Source organism: Cupressus sempervirens, chromosome 3, assembly GCF_028749045.1.
Source record: "Cupressus sempervirens isolate cs-2001-9-10 chromosome 3, ASM2874904v1, whole genome shotgun sequence".
In the NCBI taxonomy this organism is placed as follows: domain Eukaryota; kingdom Viridiplantae; phylum Streptophyta; class Pinopsida; order Cupressales; family Cupressaceae; genus Cupressus; species Cupressus sempervirens.
In genome coordinates this window covers 69,901,312-69,918,659 of record NC_143120.1, presented here as the reverse complement: position 1 = coordinate 69,918,659, position 17,348 = coordinate 69,901,312, and positions in this window count along the sequence as shown.

Here is a 17,348-nt window from a genome sequence, read left to right as displayed (position 1 = left end):
CTATGGGCTTACAATAGGATAAATTTGGAGATAAATTCTTCTCCCAGTACCTTCTCTCAAACTCCACTCTAAACTACCTTTTATAATGCCAGAAATGTTCTTAAATAGACCCTGGAGGGTTAAGGATTAGGAATACATTCTAGAAAGTGCTAGTTGGCATCCATCAACCAAATAGAAGGCTCTAGAATTCACATTAGAAGTTGGCACAAAATTAGAAGAATCTAGAAATGGTAACCGAACTTTCGGGAGGCATAACTTTTGAACCGTAGCTTTGATTGATGAACCGTTTACATTTTTGGAAAGCTCTTGAAGTGCTCTATAGCCCTATGGAAAAGCTTCACTCATCCCCCATTTTTTTGGATTTTTTTGAGGTCATTTAATGCCCCTAACCTGACTTTGAAGCATTCTTAGGATGTCTCCAAAACTTGAAAAATTGTGATAACTTTCAAACTGTGGGGCCTTTTGACCTGATTCTTTTTTTGGAATGCTCTAAATTACAATGAAAATCATCCAACCAATTTACACCTTCTAGTTCACCAAAATGATGGCTCAATTACATATTCCTATTTTTTTGGCATTTACACGTATCCCAAGGTGATTAAAAACTCTAACTCAGAACACTAATAGTGGAACTGTGAGAGTTGGAACCTTTATTTGACCCAAATGGGTATCTAGAAATGAAAACAAATGAAATAGAAACTAAGTCTAAGCACATTTTTTTGGATGACACAGGATTTCCCTTATACCTCTGAATGCTCCTGCATTAGACACCCAGGGTAGATTGAAAAGTGACTCTATCACTTTATGAATGGTAGAGGAAATCTCAAATGGGAAACCTCAGCTGCTGAGCCCAAGTTGAGTTCTCTATCGATCATCCTTACCACTTGACCAGATACTCTTCATACTACCTATTTTTGGTACTCCTACCCACATGACTATCTAGAATCTCCTCTATCTCCTCCTTCTTGGAAGTAGGAGTTGGACATGGCTCTAACATCAGCTCCTCGTTTGCACCATCATCATGATACTTTGTTAAGTCTGCAATGTTGAAAATAGGAGAAATGTGAATTCTATTTGGCAACTCCACCTCATATGCATTTCTTGAGTCATGTTTCTTCAAAATTTTGCAAGGGCCAAATTTCTTCATCTTCAGCTTGTTGTAAGTACCAGCTAGAAATCTTTCTTTTCTTAAGTGGACCATGACTAGATCCCCTACTTGGAACTCCTTATGTCTTTTCCTTTGAACAGCCCTAGCTTTATACTATTGGTTCATCTTGGTAAAGTGTGCCTCGACCTCCTCATGTAGACACTTGATATGTTCAACAAATTTTTCAGCTTCAACACTTGTCCTCTCCTCTTGCTCTATCTTCCTCAATTCTGGTGTAGTCCTTGGGCTACTTCCATATACAATTTGGAATGGTGATCTACTAGTACTCCTATTTATAGAGTTATTGTAAGAAAACTTTGCTTGTGGTAGAATCAAATCCCACCTCTTAGGCTTATCCACAACTAAACATCTCAGCGAATTGCCTAGACTTTTGTTTGGCCGTCAGTCGACGAATGATGTGTGGAATTGAATTTCAAGTCTATCCTCAAATTTTTCCACAATGTTCTCCAGAAATACTCCACAAATTTAGTGTCGCTATTAGAAACTATACTCTTTGGGAGGCCATGTAGTCTTACCACCTCTCTGAAAAAAAAAGTCTGCAATATGGACAACATCATGAGTTTTGTGGCATGGAATGAAATATGCCATTTTGGAGAACCTATCAACCACCACAAATACTAATTCATTACCCCTTTGTGTCCTTGGCAATCCAAGAACAAAATCCATACTTATGTCCTCCCATGGCTTTGAATGAATAGGCAATGGCTAATATAGTCCAATATTGTGACTAAATCCCTTGGCCACTTGACAAACCTAGCAATTCTGTACAAACTTCTTCACATCCTATAACATTTGAGGCCAAAAATAATGTTCTTTGAGAATGGAAATGGTCTTATCTCTACCAAAATGTCCTGACATCCCTCCACTGTGTTTTTCCTTAATCAGATTTTCCCTCATGGAACTCCTTGGAATGCATAATTGACTACCATTGAATAACATACCATCCTGAATTAGATAGTCTAACCACTTAGTTTTGTCCATAGCAATAGGCTCTTTACAAGCTTTCCACACTTCAGCAAAATTAGGATCCTCAGGGTACAGATTCTTGAGTTCATCAAACCCAACTACTTCAACCTGCATTACTGTAAGCAACAACTATCTCCTACTTAATGCATCTGCAACCCTATTAGATTTTTCACTTCTATGCTTCAACACAAATGTATAGCTTTGCAAGAACTTTACCCACTTCATATGCCTCTAATTAAATTTACCTTGGCTATTTAGGTACTATAATGCCCGGTGATTAGTATATAAAACAAATTCCTTTGGCAATAAATAATTCCTCCATTTCTTTAAGGCCTGAACTATTGCATAGAACTCTTGTTCATAAACATAATACTTCTTTTCGTATCATTCAATTTTTTCACTAAAATATGCAATAGGCTTACCTTCTTGGCTTAATACAACCCCAATGGCACTACCATTAGCATCACAATCCACCTAGAACACCTTTCTAAAATCTAGAAGTGCCAACACAGGTTGTTCTATCACCTTCTTCTTTAGCATTTCAAAATTTCTCGTAGCTGCCGCAGTCTATTTGAACTCTTTTCTATCCCCTCTTATTGTGTCAGTTAGGGGTGCACATATGCCACTGAAATTCTTAATGAACTTCCTATAAAAACTAACCAAACCATGAAATGATCTCACCTTAGTAGTAGACCTTGTAGTAGGCCATTCCAAGATGGCTTTTACCTTCTCTAGATCCATTTTGAGACCTTCAGGTGATATAACAAACCCCAAGTAGACTAACTGTCTTTTTGCAGAGATACACTTCTTCAGATTAATTAACAGTTTCTCTTCCCATAACCTTTCAAGGATACTACGAATATGCAATAAATGTTCTTCCAAAGTCTTGCTGAAAATTAAAATATCATCCAAATAGATAATAACAAAATTTTCCAAGAACTTCTTAAGTACTTCATTCATAAGCTGCATGAAGGTGCTTGGGGCATTTGTCAATCCAAAGGGCATGACTAACCACTCATAAAGACCTTCCTTGGTCTTGAAGGCTATTTTTTGTTCATCTCCTTCTTGTATCCATATCTGATGATAGCCACTCTTGGGATCTATCTTTGTGAAATACTGAGCTCCACTCAAGCAGTCCATAAGATCATCCATTCTTGGCAAAGGAAAATGATACTTGATGGTTATCCTATTTATAGCTTGAGAGTATATACACATCCTCCACTCTCCATCCTTCTTTGGTGCCAGTACTATAGGTACTGCACATGGACTCAGGCTCTCCTGAATCAAGCCCTTCCTCAATAGCTCCTAAACCTGTCTATTTAACTCCTCAATTTTAGAAGGAGTCATCCTATGAGTAGTCTTGTTAGGAAAACTAGCTCCTAGGATTAAATCTATTTGATGACTAATTTTCCTTACTGGTGACAATCCTTCTGGAACATTATCAGAGATGATATCCCCAAACTCACCTAATAAATCTAAAATTTCAAGTGGCATTTCACTACTACCTTCTTTGTCTTTCCTAGGAATCAAAGTATAGCACATATGCTAATGTTTTATGCCATCTAAAAACTTCCTTCTATCAACAAGACAAATCTTAGCACTGCTACATACTTTTTTGCCTTCCTTTTTCATGGGCTTCAACTTGTGGCAAACTCCATCTTTTGTTAGAGAGTATGTGTTTGCATGACCATCATGTACTGAATTCCTATCAAACTGCCATGGTCTACTCAAAAATAGATGGCAAACATCCATTGGAATAACATCATAGAGAACTTCATCATGGTAACTCCCAATTTTGAATTTCACTAAAAATTGTTCACTTACTAGGACGTTATGATCATCTTTCACCCAAGCAATCCAATAGGGCTGGGGGTGTTTCTCCCTCTTGATCTTTAGCTTAGAGACCATCTCCTCTAATACCAAGTTATTAGTGCTACCACTTGTAGACACCTAAAAACCTTTAGAAAATAAAGTATTTTTATTTTCTGAAAAATTCTTGATGACATCATCATTTATTAATTAATTTATTTATTTATTTTTATACCATTAAATCCCTTTATCTTAATTAAAAATATTTAATTAAGGAATCCCTCCCAAAAATGTTTAAATCTTATTTAAACATTATTTCCTTATTTATTAATTATTTAATTAATAAATTGACCAAAAAACCCAAAATAAATAAAAAATTTATTTTTTGCCCAAAACTTGGCCAATTTCCTTAAGACCACTAACCTCTTCCAAAATCTTCTAATCCTTCTTTAATTTTGATTAAAGGCTAATCCCATCATTTCCTACCCCTAATCCCAACTCAAAATATTTAATTAAGATTAAATATTAATCCTCATGTTTATTAAAAAAGTTTTAATAAATATCTCCTCAACCCAAACCCTTGAAATAAATAAAACTTTATTTATTTCCTAAAAATCTAATTTATCCTCATCCTAAGAAGTTCTAGACTCTTCTAGAAAGTCTTCATCCTCATCCTAGGAAATTTTAGACTATTTTAGAAAGTCTTTATCCTCATCCAAAGTCTAGACTCTTCTAGAAGATGTCTTTAAACCTAATCCTAATCCCCTCCTAACCTTGTCACATTCTCTAAACATGGGTTAAGACTTACTAACCCAAGCCAAAGTTAACAAATATCTCCTCCTTCACCCACCCTCATTAAATGCCATCCACTTGCCTATCCCTAAGCTAATCCTAAACCATCCTAATCCATCCTCTAATCATTTGCACAAGCCTAAGCAAGCTTAAAACCTTCCTAATCAAGCCCAAGTCAAAATTTCTCTCATCTCCCTAAAAATATCGCAACCATAAAATTTTATGAAGCCCACTAGGCCATAAATGACTCTTCCAAAGCCCTTTTATTGCTCTTACAAGCCATTATGAGAGTCTTTATGAAGATTTTATCCCTTGAGCCTCTTTTGTTGACTCATCCTTCCCCTTTCCTCCATCCTCTCACCCTGTGACATTTTTCACTCCCTGATTGGCTATAAGGAAGCACAATCCATGTGCTCTCCTCTCATGCAATCTGAGCCCTTAATGAGCTTTTTCCCATCCTTACATCTTAGCCCTCAATCCCTCAAGCCTCTTGCCTATAAATTGGATCCTTCCCCTTTGCAAAATAACACAATCCATGAAGTAAAGTCATAATGCCATTTTAAGAAGCCATTTTACATCAAAACCATACACTCACACCCAAATTTCAACTCCATTTGAAGCCCTTTTTGAAGCATAAGCTTGAGCATACATCCTATCTATTTAGACAAAGCCACTCAACAAGAGAGCTTCTCATTGAGAGAGTCCATTAATGGCTCATATTCTCAATTGAGAGTTCATCTTAGTCTATCTTGAAGTTTATGATTTTTTTTTAGTTTGTAGAAGCTTTATTTAAATTTGGTTTCTATTAGCATACTAACATTGCTCATATACATTTTGGCACGCCTGGTGGGACCCCGCATGGGTCATCGTCATTAGCTTTTTTAGTCAAGTGTTGTATGTCATTTGCTAATTCTGGCTAATTTTTTTTGTTTTTGTGATTGGTAGGATTGTATAAATTAGTTTTGTAGGTCCACATGAGCATGAAAAAGACAAAGGAACTCATAATCTATCTCATAGTGTTTCCAGATTTTTCAAGCTTATAGGTGGACAAAGCACTTGGAATTCTTCTTCCTCTTCTTGTCTATATTCTTCTTATTCCATCTACTTCTTCTTCTTCTTCTTGTGGGAGATCTTGGCAATTTTTTTTGAAGGAAGCAAAATCATACACACTTCTTTTTAGTGCTTAAAATGAACCCCTAAATCATACTTAAATCTATTAAAAACTAAAAATTTGCAAAAAAAAAAAAAGGCCTTTTAACAAGTGAAAATAAACCAATTCAATCATTTGCATCCTTGCAACATCAAGGTTTTAGATGCATTCATGCAAAGTTAGGAACACTTCATTTTTGGAAATTTAAAAAGAACTTCCAGTTTCCATTTCAAAAGGTTCAAAATCAACACTAAGTGCACACTAAAATCTAAATCAAACTCAAAGCATCAATCAAGGATAAAATGAACCTCATTTGCAAATATTTTAAAGTTCTTTTAAAAATCTCATGAAAACTAAGATTCCTAAATGGTTGCCAAAAATTGTCCTAAAAGCTTTTTTATTTGTTCCAAACAAATATCTTGTTGCAAAATCTTGAATGTTTCTTAGGTTTTTCATGCATCAAAACAATCGAGGAATATAATTTTTGGGCTTAAAATATGCAAACTAGAACACAAAATCTTGAATGAAAACCAATGTTCAAAGAGTCATTTTCACTTTTGAGTCCAAAACAATCTTTAATGATCTAAGGTTAAAAAAAAGTACTTCAAAGTTCTTAAAACAACACACAAAATCTCAATCTTGAATGCTCAAAGGAAAAAACTTGAATGTTTAATCACTTGTCTTTGAATGCATGTTGCTAAACACACTCTTGAATGTCATGGATTAAAATCAAATTTTCCTTAAATGCATGATTAAAACAACAAATCCAATCTTGAATGCCAAGGATCAATTAACCATTGCAATATCAAACACTTCATTTGGAGCTTCTAAAATTGAACAAAACAAATCTCTTTTCCACATGCAATTTAGGTAAAATTTGATTTTTGGACATTTAAGAAACTTTGTTAAGTTAAATACAAATTTGCAAATATCAATTTGAGTAGTTCCTTGGACTCACCTCTTTTCTAATCACCCATAAATTCAACCATTGGTTGCAATCTCAACACAATTTATGGGGATGGGTCTACTTGAAAAAGATGTTAAATGTTCCACAATCTAACTCACTCACTTGGTCTTTGAACATTTGCTTTAACTTTATCAAAAATTTTAAATGACCAAAACTCTAGATTAAATCGATCACACTTCAAGTTTGGGCACTAAAATTGAACAACTATTGACATGGAGGGCCTCCGGGCGCACGCTTGACAAATCAAGTCTCACACATCTTTGCTTTGGGCTTAAAACAAAATCACACCAACTCTTGAATGCTTTAAAAGAAATTAATCGATACTTGACATGGAGGGCCTCTGGGCACGCGTGTTTGCTTTTGTTGACCCTAACCCTTCTTCTTGTTTGCATTCTTTGATCGATTTACTTTTGTTGGCGCTTCAATTTGGAATTGAACATTGCCTCTTAAACATGAGTACTTGCAAAGTCTAGATTAGCACACATAAGAGTCAGTTGGTAAAAGAACAAGCGTGTTTTTTTTTTAGCCCAAGGTCATCCAAGTCTTCTCTCCCCTTGTCATCTTTGGAGGCCATCTTGGGTGCATAACATTAGGATCCAAAACCTTGTTTCTTTTTAGGAGGCCTACTTGGGGATTTCATCACCCCTTGGACGACCTCAACTCTAGCATTCTGGCAGAGTATAAGAATCGGGAGGTGAATCGAAAGACACCTCTCTTGTAATCAAGATTTTTATCACTCAGGCTAAGCCTCAAGGAACTTTATACCCTTGAGAAGTGAAAGAGAAGAAGTGGGTTACCGCTCCTCTCAGTTGTGTGACATCTTATTGGTTTCATCTATAGATTTGGGCCTCACATACCTTTGGGTATATCGAGGACTCCCTAGCTAAACCAACTGTCAGCAATGTAGACAACCATCTAGAGTGTTAATGTGTTTGAAGTGACTGATCAAAACATTTGTAAAACATACACACTCCTCAGCACAAGTATCACATTCTAAGAATCAAAAACTTCTATCTGGTTATTCCTATCTATTGCTTGCTTTTTTATTTGTTGAATGAATGTTTGTCAAACTTGGTCAATCCTAGCTTAGGGTACACTTAGCGTAGTCACTGCCTATTCTAGAAGTTGAACAAGTTGAAAAAAAATAATTGAGGTCTCTCAAAGCCAAGCAGATTCAAGAATTGATGTCAGAGCAACCCAAACCCAAACAAAAGTTCCACAAAGTTAAACTCAAACCATCTCAGGCATACCAAGAACTTTCAGCCAAGAGAAAGGAACTAACACCAAGTCCTCAAATTGCCAAACTCCACAAAGCAGAGGATAAAGCTACTAACAAAGCACTTCAAGAGGCCTAGTTAGAGTGCACCATCAAATTTAGCCAACATCTAGGAGTTAATCCTGCTTATGCCTTACCAACTAGGCATGATTTTTATGATTAGATACCCTTGTTTCTCCACACCTTCTTGGATAAGCTTCACCTTAGAGTCATCTTTGTAGAAAATTCAGCCATCTTAGGTTATCCCCTTAAGAATTATTAGCTCATCCATCTCATTTAGGACCAAACCATCTAGCCAGCAATCCAAAATCTTCACATCCAAGCCTTCAAAAATTGTTGTCACCTTGCTAAAAGTTTTCCATTCCTAAAATCTTTCAAAACCACCAATCTCACCAAGGTTATCCCTTTGACAAAGCTTTGTCTAGGGTAATCTAGCTTTGCCACTTGTTATCCCTCATCACCTTGAGCTAAAGGTTGGGATCCACAAGTGGTCAATCTCGTGTTCTTCCTAAAGGATCATCAGTCTATCCTTAAGATTGACACAATCACCACCAAACTTACACATAGGAAAGCAAACCTTTTGTGCTTTGGCAACATATCTTTGAAGTTAGAATCCCCAACCCAATCCTCCTTAGGTTTTTTCATATAGATTTGCCTCAACCTAGGAAATTATTTGCATAGAAAAGCCTTCCTCCCTTTTGCATCCACCAGCATTTGTTGCATCTCATCCCTAGGAGCATTTTTCATGCCACCCGTCACTCGCTTAGCCAAGAAGAAAGAAACAATGGAGCCCCATCATTTGGATCAAACAGCCTCACCCCCCTTGAGCACTCAACCATCCTTCAGCCCAGAGAAAGCTATGCCATCATCTACTGACATTGAAGCTTTCATGAACCAACCAGGAAATGCAGTATTGGTAAACGCCATTATAGACAAGAAAAAAGAGACAATCATGGCTAATTTTTGAAGGGAAAATGTAGGAACCTTTGAATTTCGAAGACCCCCTCCATTATCAGATCCATCTCACCCATTTTTTGGGCAGCTGCCACCACCCATAGGCTCTTATGATCCAAATTATCCTCAATATATGCCAAAAGAAGAGCCTCCAACCAATCCATATGATCCAACAGACCCAAACATACCATCATCCACCCAAGTTGAAATCTCCATGCCGCAAGCCAGCCTAGCCACCACCACTCCATCCTTGGTTCATACCTCTCTGCTCCAAACCCCCTTTACCCAAAACACCTCATTGTTCACGCCCTTCACTATTGTTGCTGCTGCTGCCCAACCTAGCCTTCCAAATCCACCCATCTCCCAAATCAGTGCTAACATCTTTGGCCAACCTCAACAATATACAATAGGGATGCCACCCATGGGGCCAAGTAATCAACCTTTCATCACCCCCAGCTTGTTCACCATAGCCCAAAGCACAACCCCATCATTTCCATTAGGTCTTGGGAGCTTAGTGCCATCAGCCACAAATCCACAAGCTACTACCCTCACTCCACAAAGCTATCAAACCCCACAAGCTACTACCAATGTTTTACCCAGCACTCAAGTGACCCAAGCTCCTGCCACCACTGTACCAAGTTTCCAAATCCAGCCACCAAGCTATCAAACCCCATCAATTCCATTTCCTAGCTTTCAATTCCCATCACCTCCACCACAACTAATCCATTACCTCCTATTACCAACTACTTTTCAATGCCACTTCTAGGAGGTAACCCACGAATCCAGCCAACCACCAATTATTTGTAGGTACCACCCCAAAAGGGGGCGCAGCCCACATACCTTGGTCAAACCTCACAAGCCCCTCGATCCTTTCCCCAAGCTTCAAAACCATCTTATACCTTACCTCCATAAAGAAATTAATTTATCCCATAGCCAGCTTATGTTCCTCAATCCCAACCTCAAATCCCATATCAACAACAAGCCTCGCAGCACTATGTGCCACCTCCCCCTCAACAAACTGTCATCCACCATGCAACTACCCAAACAATGTACAATCCCTATCAGAAAATCCCTTATAGCCATCCATATTTAGTGGCCCCATCTAGTGTATACCTACCTCAAGGCACTCCTACATTGGGGGCACCCCAGCCATCACTCATTAATTCAGAATGGGAAGCCATGAAAATAGCTTTGAAGAACATCCAAGAGGGAAATGATCCAAAAACTTTCAAGTTTGAGAATGTGTGCCCTTACCCATTTGATAGAGCCATTACCATGACACTATTCCCCAAGCATTTTGAGACACCCAAATTTGACAAAGTTAGAGGAAAAAGAGACCTTGTCACACATATCAAAGAATTTTACATGCACTGCCAAGAACTGGCATATGATGACATCTTCCTCTAGCATCTCTTTCCCAAAAGCTTGGCCAGACCAGCTCTTGAATGGTTTTATAGAATCCCCTATGGCACAATTAAAATTTTTGCTGAATTATCTGAGGCATTTGTAGCCCAATATGCCCATCTTGTTGAAACAGAGCTATCAGTAGTTGATCTTGTCCACACCAAGCAAAAAGGTGGAGAAAGCCTTCCCAAATATCTACAAAGATGGCAAACCCTTACCACCCGCATATCTTGCAACTTTCCAAAGCACCATTTGGTGAAAATGTTTATTGATAATGCCCATCCTAGCTTGGCTCACCACATGACCATGAACTGTTTGCAGACCTACAAAGATATCAAAGAGAAAGGAATGATCCTTGAGAAAGGACTCATTAAAGATGGTGTGGTCAAGATTTACAAGGAAGCCAACCAAAATCAATCACATTCCAATGACAAGTCTAGGTATTGGAACAAAAACAAGCATGTTGCAACAGATGGCATCACTGACACCAGACATGTGAATATTTTTGGTCCTTCTCACAACTAGTCCAACCCACCCTATCAACCAAACAATCAGTAGGCTATCAACTACCAATAACAGAATAAACATAGCTATCAAAACCACAATCCAAGACCAAACTTTCAAGGGTCTAGCAATCAAGCTAATGCCATCAATGTAGCTGCAAGACAAAAGCCCAGATTCCAACCTACACCTAGAAACTATACACCCCTTGGTGAGCCATCAGATGTCATTTTTGAGAAATTAGTCAAGGAAAAGTTCATCAAATTTCATCCTACCCAGCAAATTAATGCAAGCCAATCCAAAGCTGCATGGTACAAAGACAATGAGTACTACAAATTTCATAGGGTAAAAGGTCACACTACCCTCAGATGCATGAAACTAAAAGACTATGTGCAGGACCTCATTGCTCAAAAGGAAATCACTATTGGTGCCCAAACCTCTCCCAATGTAGGCTTACAGATCTATCAAAATTCTTTTCCTCCTCACAACAATCAAAATCCTGGAAAAGCACCTATCCAAACCAACAACAACAACACCAACAACCGTCAGCCAAACCAACAACATAGGAAGAACAATGACCACACTTCATCCTATATAGACTATGGTAGCCTTATAGGTTGTATATCCAAGAAAGAGCCTTCTGTCAATGTTACCAATATCCAAGGACCAAACAATGAGTGTGCAGTCACCACTCGAAGAGCCCAATTTAACATCGCAAGCCCACCCATTTCACTAACACCATCAGCTCCATCAAAAAGCCAGTACTGTAGAACCAGAATCAGTATACAAAGAACATTAACAAATAAAGTAAACATTCACAAACCAAAAACTAAATTCACATATATGCTTAGACAAAGAAAGAGAACAAGAAGTGCAAACCTCACAAGAGAAAACACTCCATGCTTTCTTGATTCTATAGATGTGTCCTTTTGCTGTGGATGTATGCTCAAGATGCTCAAAAGTTGCTTCAATGGAGATGGGTAATGGAAAATTGGTAGCTTTGTGAGCTCTCAATTTGGCATTATAAGGGTATGGTTGATGGCTTTGGTTCTCAAAATAGCATGGTAACTTTAGCTCAAAGATTGTTGATGAAATGGCTTGGGATGGGATTCAATTTATAGGCTAAGGGGTAGAGGGATGGAGGGCTTAGATGCAAGGATGGATGAAGGCTTAAGGAGGGCTAAGATGCACTCAAAGGGGAGCACATGGATTGTGCTTGTTTAGCACCAATGGGAAGGTGACACTTGTCACAAGGAGGATGAGTGTGAGAGGGTAGGGTTAAGGGTTGGTTAAGGGCATGATGGGTGGGGTTGAGTATGTAAGAGGGATGTAAGAGGAATGAGTGTGGAAGAGGGAAGAGTGTGGAAGATGGGTGTAAGAGTCATGAGTGGGCTTGTAAGATTCTTTATGTTTTGTAAGAGCACTCATGACTTAGTGGTTGGGTTTTTTTGAGGGGAGACTTTGGTTTGGATTAGGAAAGTCTTAAACTTGTTTAAGGAATGTGACAACATTAGGGGGTGGATTAGGCTTGGGTTTAGGATTAGATTAGGGATGTTAGAGATGTGCAAGTGGATGGCATTAATGAGGGTGGGTGAGTTAGTGGCTAAGCTTGGTTAGTATGGGTGGATGGGGTGGATTAGGCTAAATGGAGGATTAGAGATAGGTTAGGGGTTTTTGAATTTGAGGATTTCATTTATCAAATAGATTTATTTAATAAATGGGGATTTTTGGAATTAGATAGAAGAATAGGATTTAATTGATAAATAATAGATTATTTGATTTATCAATTAGGACTATAGATGATTAATTAAATTAATCAACTAGGGGATGACAAAGGATTAATTAAATAGAAATTTAATTAATAATGCCCTTTTTAGATAACTAAATAGGATTACTAAAATAGTGTAATCAAATTTAGGTGTCTACAAGTACAATATCTTGGAACACCTTGGGAACACCAGCCCAAATCTCCATTTTAGACCTTCTTCGCACTAGTCCTGTGTACAAGAACATCCTTGACAATGCTCTAATAGAATCGCGTGTCCCTTCTGATATCAATGCTACTAATTTTTGTAATCTTTTTGGATACCTTTCATCCTCATGTGCCCTATTGTTCAAACCCACCGACATACCCATGGTCGAGCCAGATCACACCCTTCTGCTTTGCATAGCCATCATGGTATCCAATTTTGTTGTGAAAAGAGTAATGATAGATAATGGATCAGCCTTGAATATTTGCACCCTAAAATTCATAAAAGAAGCTAGGTATATTGAGGTAGATATCATCAGTGAGGTTATCACCATCAAAGCTTATGACAACTTGGAAAGAACCACAGAAGGAACTATTTTGCTGCCAATCAAAGTTGGGCCAGTCATCTAAGAAACACTCTACCATGTTATTGATCTAAACCTACCATTCAACATCCTCCTCGATTGCCCATGGATTCATACCATGAAAGCCGTTCCATCCACTTACCATCAGTGTGTCAAATTTTTGCATCAAGGCACTGAGGTAACCATCCATCCTGATCTAGAACCCTTTGCTTACTATAATGCAGTTGAAGCTTCATATACAAACCATTGCCCTAGAATTGATATCGGCACATCCATCGCCAGCTCATCCCACACTTGTAATGACCCAGAAACCATCCTCGCCTCTACCCTATCTACCATGAAGATCAATAACAAGGGTTGTGGAGAGTATAGTCTATCAGATGCATTTACTGTCGGGGCACTCCCACTTGATCCACATCCCCATGGACGATCGACATATCACAAAGCTAAGGAGATTCCACCTCCTTGATACAAACAGTTTGGCCCAACAACCTTTGTATCCTCAAAAATCCCTCTTCATGAGGAGCTCACTCCAGATATCAACAATTGGTTACATAAGGATGCACCTCAAAGGAATCAGGCATGCCTTGATCACTTTAGCTAGAAGTATCCCCAAGAACATAAGCTCATCACTGCCAAATGGAACTATCAAGGTGGTGGTCTAGGACCAAATGAAAGAGGCATGCAGTGCCCCATCGACAACCACAAGTGGGAATCGAAGTCAGCTTTTGGCTTTGGCATACCCACAATTGAGGGCACCAATACAGGTGGTCACGCTTTTTTGAACATTCACCGTGACCTTGTCAAAATCGAAGACATTCCTGAGGAAGTTGAAAAGAGAGCCTACGATGATATCCTAGAGAAAATCTCCCTTAGAGACTTTGATCTCCAAGAACTATCCATCCACCTCATTGACCTACCACTCGCCCATCCACAACTCATAGATTGGGACCAACCAAGCGTCATACACATTGATGAGTTCACATAAGAGGAAGTGCTTCTAAGATTCATGGGAGCTGAAATACCTCACAAGAAAACAAAGCCAGATTCTGCCTATATCTACAAGCTAGATCCCAAGGGGTATTTTGGAGAAAATCCCCAACCTAGTTTCGATACACCCAAAATTGGAACTAAGGTGAATCTCACACTAGCTAAGGCAGCAAAGAGAACCCCTCAGCAAGAACATCTAGAGCCACAAGCAGAACATGAGGATTTAGCATTACCTCCTCAAGATAATCGACCAAAGATATCTTCTATTCTAATTGAAACTAAGGTGAATCTCAGACTAGCTAAGGTAGCAAAGAGAACCCCTCAGCAAGAACATCTAGAGCCACAAGCAGAACATGAGGATTTAGCATTACCTCCTCAAGATAATTGACCAAATTTAGCATTACCTCCTCAAGATACTAGGGAAGTCAACATCGGTTCTTCAGAGATCCCTAGGCTTGTTCACATTGCTGCATCCCTATCACAAGACCAAGTTGATCTCCTCTTTGAGGTCTTAAGAGAGAACATTGGCCGATTTGCATGGTCATATCAGGACATGCTAGGGCTTGATCCAAAGCTTGTAGTTCATCATCTTGTAGTCAATCCATAGATCAAGCCTGTCAGACAAAAGCTTAGAAAAATGCACCCCAAGGTGGCATTACTGGTCAAAGCTGAGTTAGAAACAATGTTAGCTGGTAAGGTTATCCGACCTATTGACTATTTAGAGTGGATCTCCAACATGGTCCCCATCACTAAGCCTTCTGGTGACATCAGAATCTACACTGATTTCAGAGATCTTAACAAAGCTTGTCCAAAAGATGATTTTTCCCTTGCCCAACATAGATATGATTGTAGATCTTATAGCTGGACATGAAATTTTGTCCCTCATGGATGAATTTTCTAGGTATAATCAAATCAAGATTGCAGAAGAGGATCAGCATAAGATAGCATTCACTACCCCTTGGGGAACCTTTTGCTACAACATGATGCCTTTTGGCCTAAAGAATGCTGGGGCTACCTATCAAAGAGCTATGATAGCCATTTTTCATGATCTCATCCATAGCATTTTGGAGGATTATGTGGATGATATCTTGGTCAAGTCTCATACCTTTATGGATCATCTTGCTGACCTAGAGAAAGTCTTTGATAGGTTAGCCAAATATCATCTCATGCTAAATCCCAAGAAATGTGTCTTTGGGGTCACATCTGGCAAGCTTCTAGGCTTTATAGTTTCTAAACGAGGTATAGAGATTGACCCCAAGAAGGTCAAGGCTATCTTAGACATGCCTCCTCCCCAGACACTGCGACAGGTTCGTTCTCTTCAGGGAAAGCTTCAATCTGTTTGGCGCTTCATCTCCCAGCTTGAAGATAAGTGTACACCATTTTCACATTTGCTGAAGAAGAATGAGAACTTCAAGTGGGATCCTTTATGTCAGCGCAGCTTTGACCATCTCAAGCAGTATCTCATCAATCCCCCTATCTTGGTTCCACCAGTTCCTAGTCATTCCCTAATTTTGTACATATCAGCAACACCTACTGCTCTAGGGGCACTTCTAGCATAGCTCGATGACTACAACAGAGAAAGAGCCATCTACTACATTAGTAGAACCCTAGTTGGTTATGAAATCAATTACACTCCTACGGAAAAAGCTTGTTTGGCAGTTGTTTTCTCAACTCAAAAGCTTCGCCATTACATGCTAAGTCATACCATCCAACTAGTCTCCAAGATTGACTCTCTCAAGTATATGCTCTCCAGAATAGCACTTATAGGCCATTCGGCCAAATGGGTTATGCTCCTTAGCGAATTTGACATCCAGTATGTGGACAAAAAGGCAATAAAAGGGCAAGCTATAGCAGATCACCTAGCTGATGTAACTCTAATAGATGCTTATCCATTGATCACAGAATTTCTAGATGAGCATATCTATCTAATTGAAGAAAAACCCCCATGGAAACTTTATTTTGATGGCTCATACACATCTCATGGATCAGGGGTAGGAATATTTTTGGTCACACCTCAAGGAGATTACATTCCAAAAGCCTTCAAGCTACAATTCCCTAGCACCAACAATATAGCTGAATGTGAGGCCCTCATAGAAGGATTAAAGATAGCTGTAGAATGGAACATTGTTGAGCTACAAATCTTTGGCGATTCTCAGCTCATCATCAAGCAAGCCCTAAATGAATATCAAACCAAAGATGAAAAGCTATTACCCTACAAAGAGCTAGTTGATCAGCTAACCCAGCAAATGCTATGGCTACTATAGGCTTGCTCTTGGAAATTCCCTAAGTAGCTACACAGTATGAGTTTTTAGTGGAGTAGCTCCTCACACCTACCTATGTGAATGAGGATTTAAACCATGTTTGTATCTTGGTTGGTCCCCAATCCCCTGGGTACCATGAGATTCACGCTTACCTTAATGATGGTATCATATCCCCTCACCTCACACGTACCCAATGCCAGAACCTCATCCAAAAATCATCCTGCTATGTTATCATAGCCAATACCCTATATCTTCGGGGTTATCATGATACTCTCTCTCGATGTTTAGACCAAAATGAGGCCGTGATGGTGTTAAAGGAAGTACACTCTGGACTTTGCGGTGCCCACACGAGTGGTATTGTCCTAGCACGACAAATCCTTAGAGCAGGCTACTATTGGCCTACCATTGAAGAAGACTCTTGTGACTTTGTTAGAAAGTGTCTCCCATGTTAGCAGCATGCAAATCTTGTGCACACTCCAGCACAAGATCTATAGCCTATTGCACCACCTTGGCCTTTCACTTGTTAGGGCCTTGATCTAGTTGGAACTATCACACCCCTCTCATCTGATGGACATAAATGGATAATAACAGCTATAGACTATTTCACTAAATGGGTGAAAGCAGTCCCCCTAGTCTCAGCTACAGGAGTTCAAGTCTCCAAGTTCATCATGTACCACATTGTTTGCCGCTTCAGCATCCCATCCACCATCTTCATCGACCACGAAGGTAACTTTGAAAACCTCAACATGGAAGAATTATGCACTTCCCTCCGCATC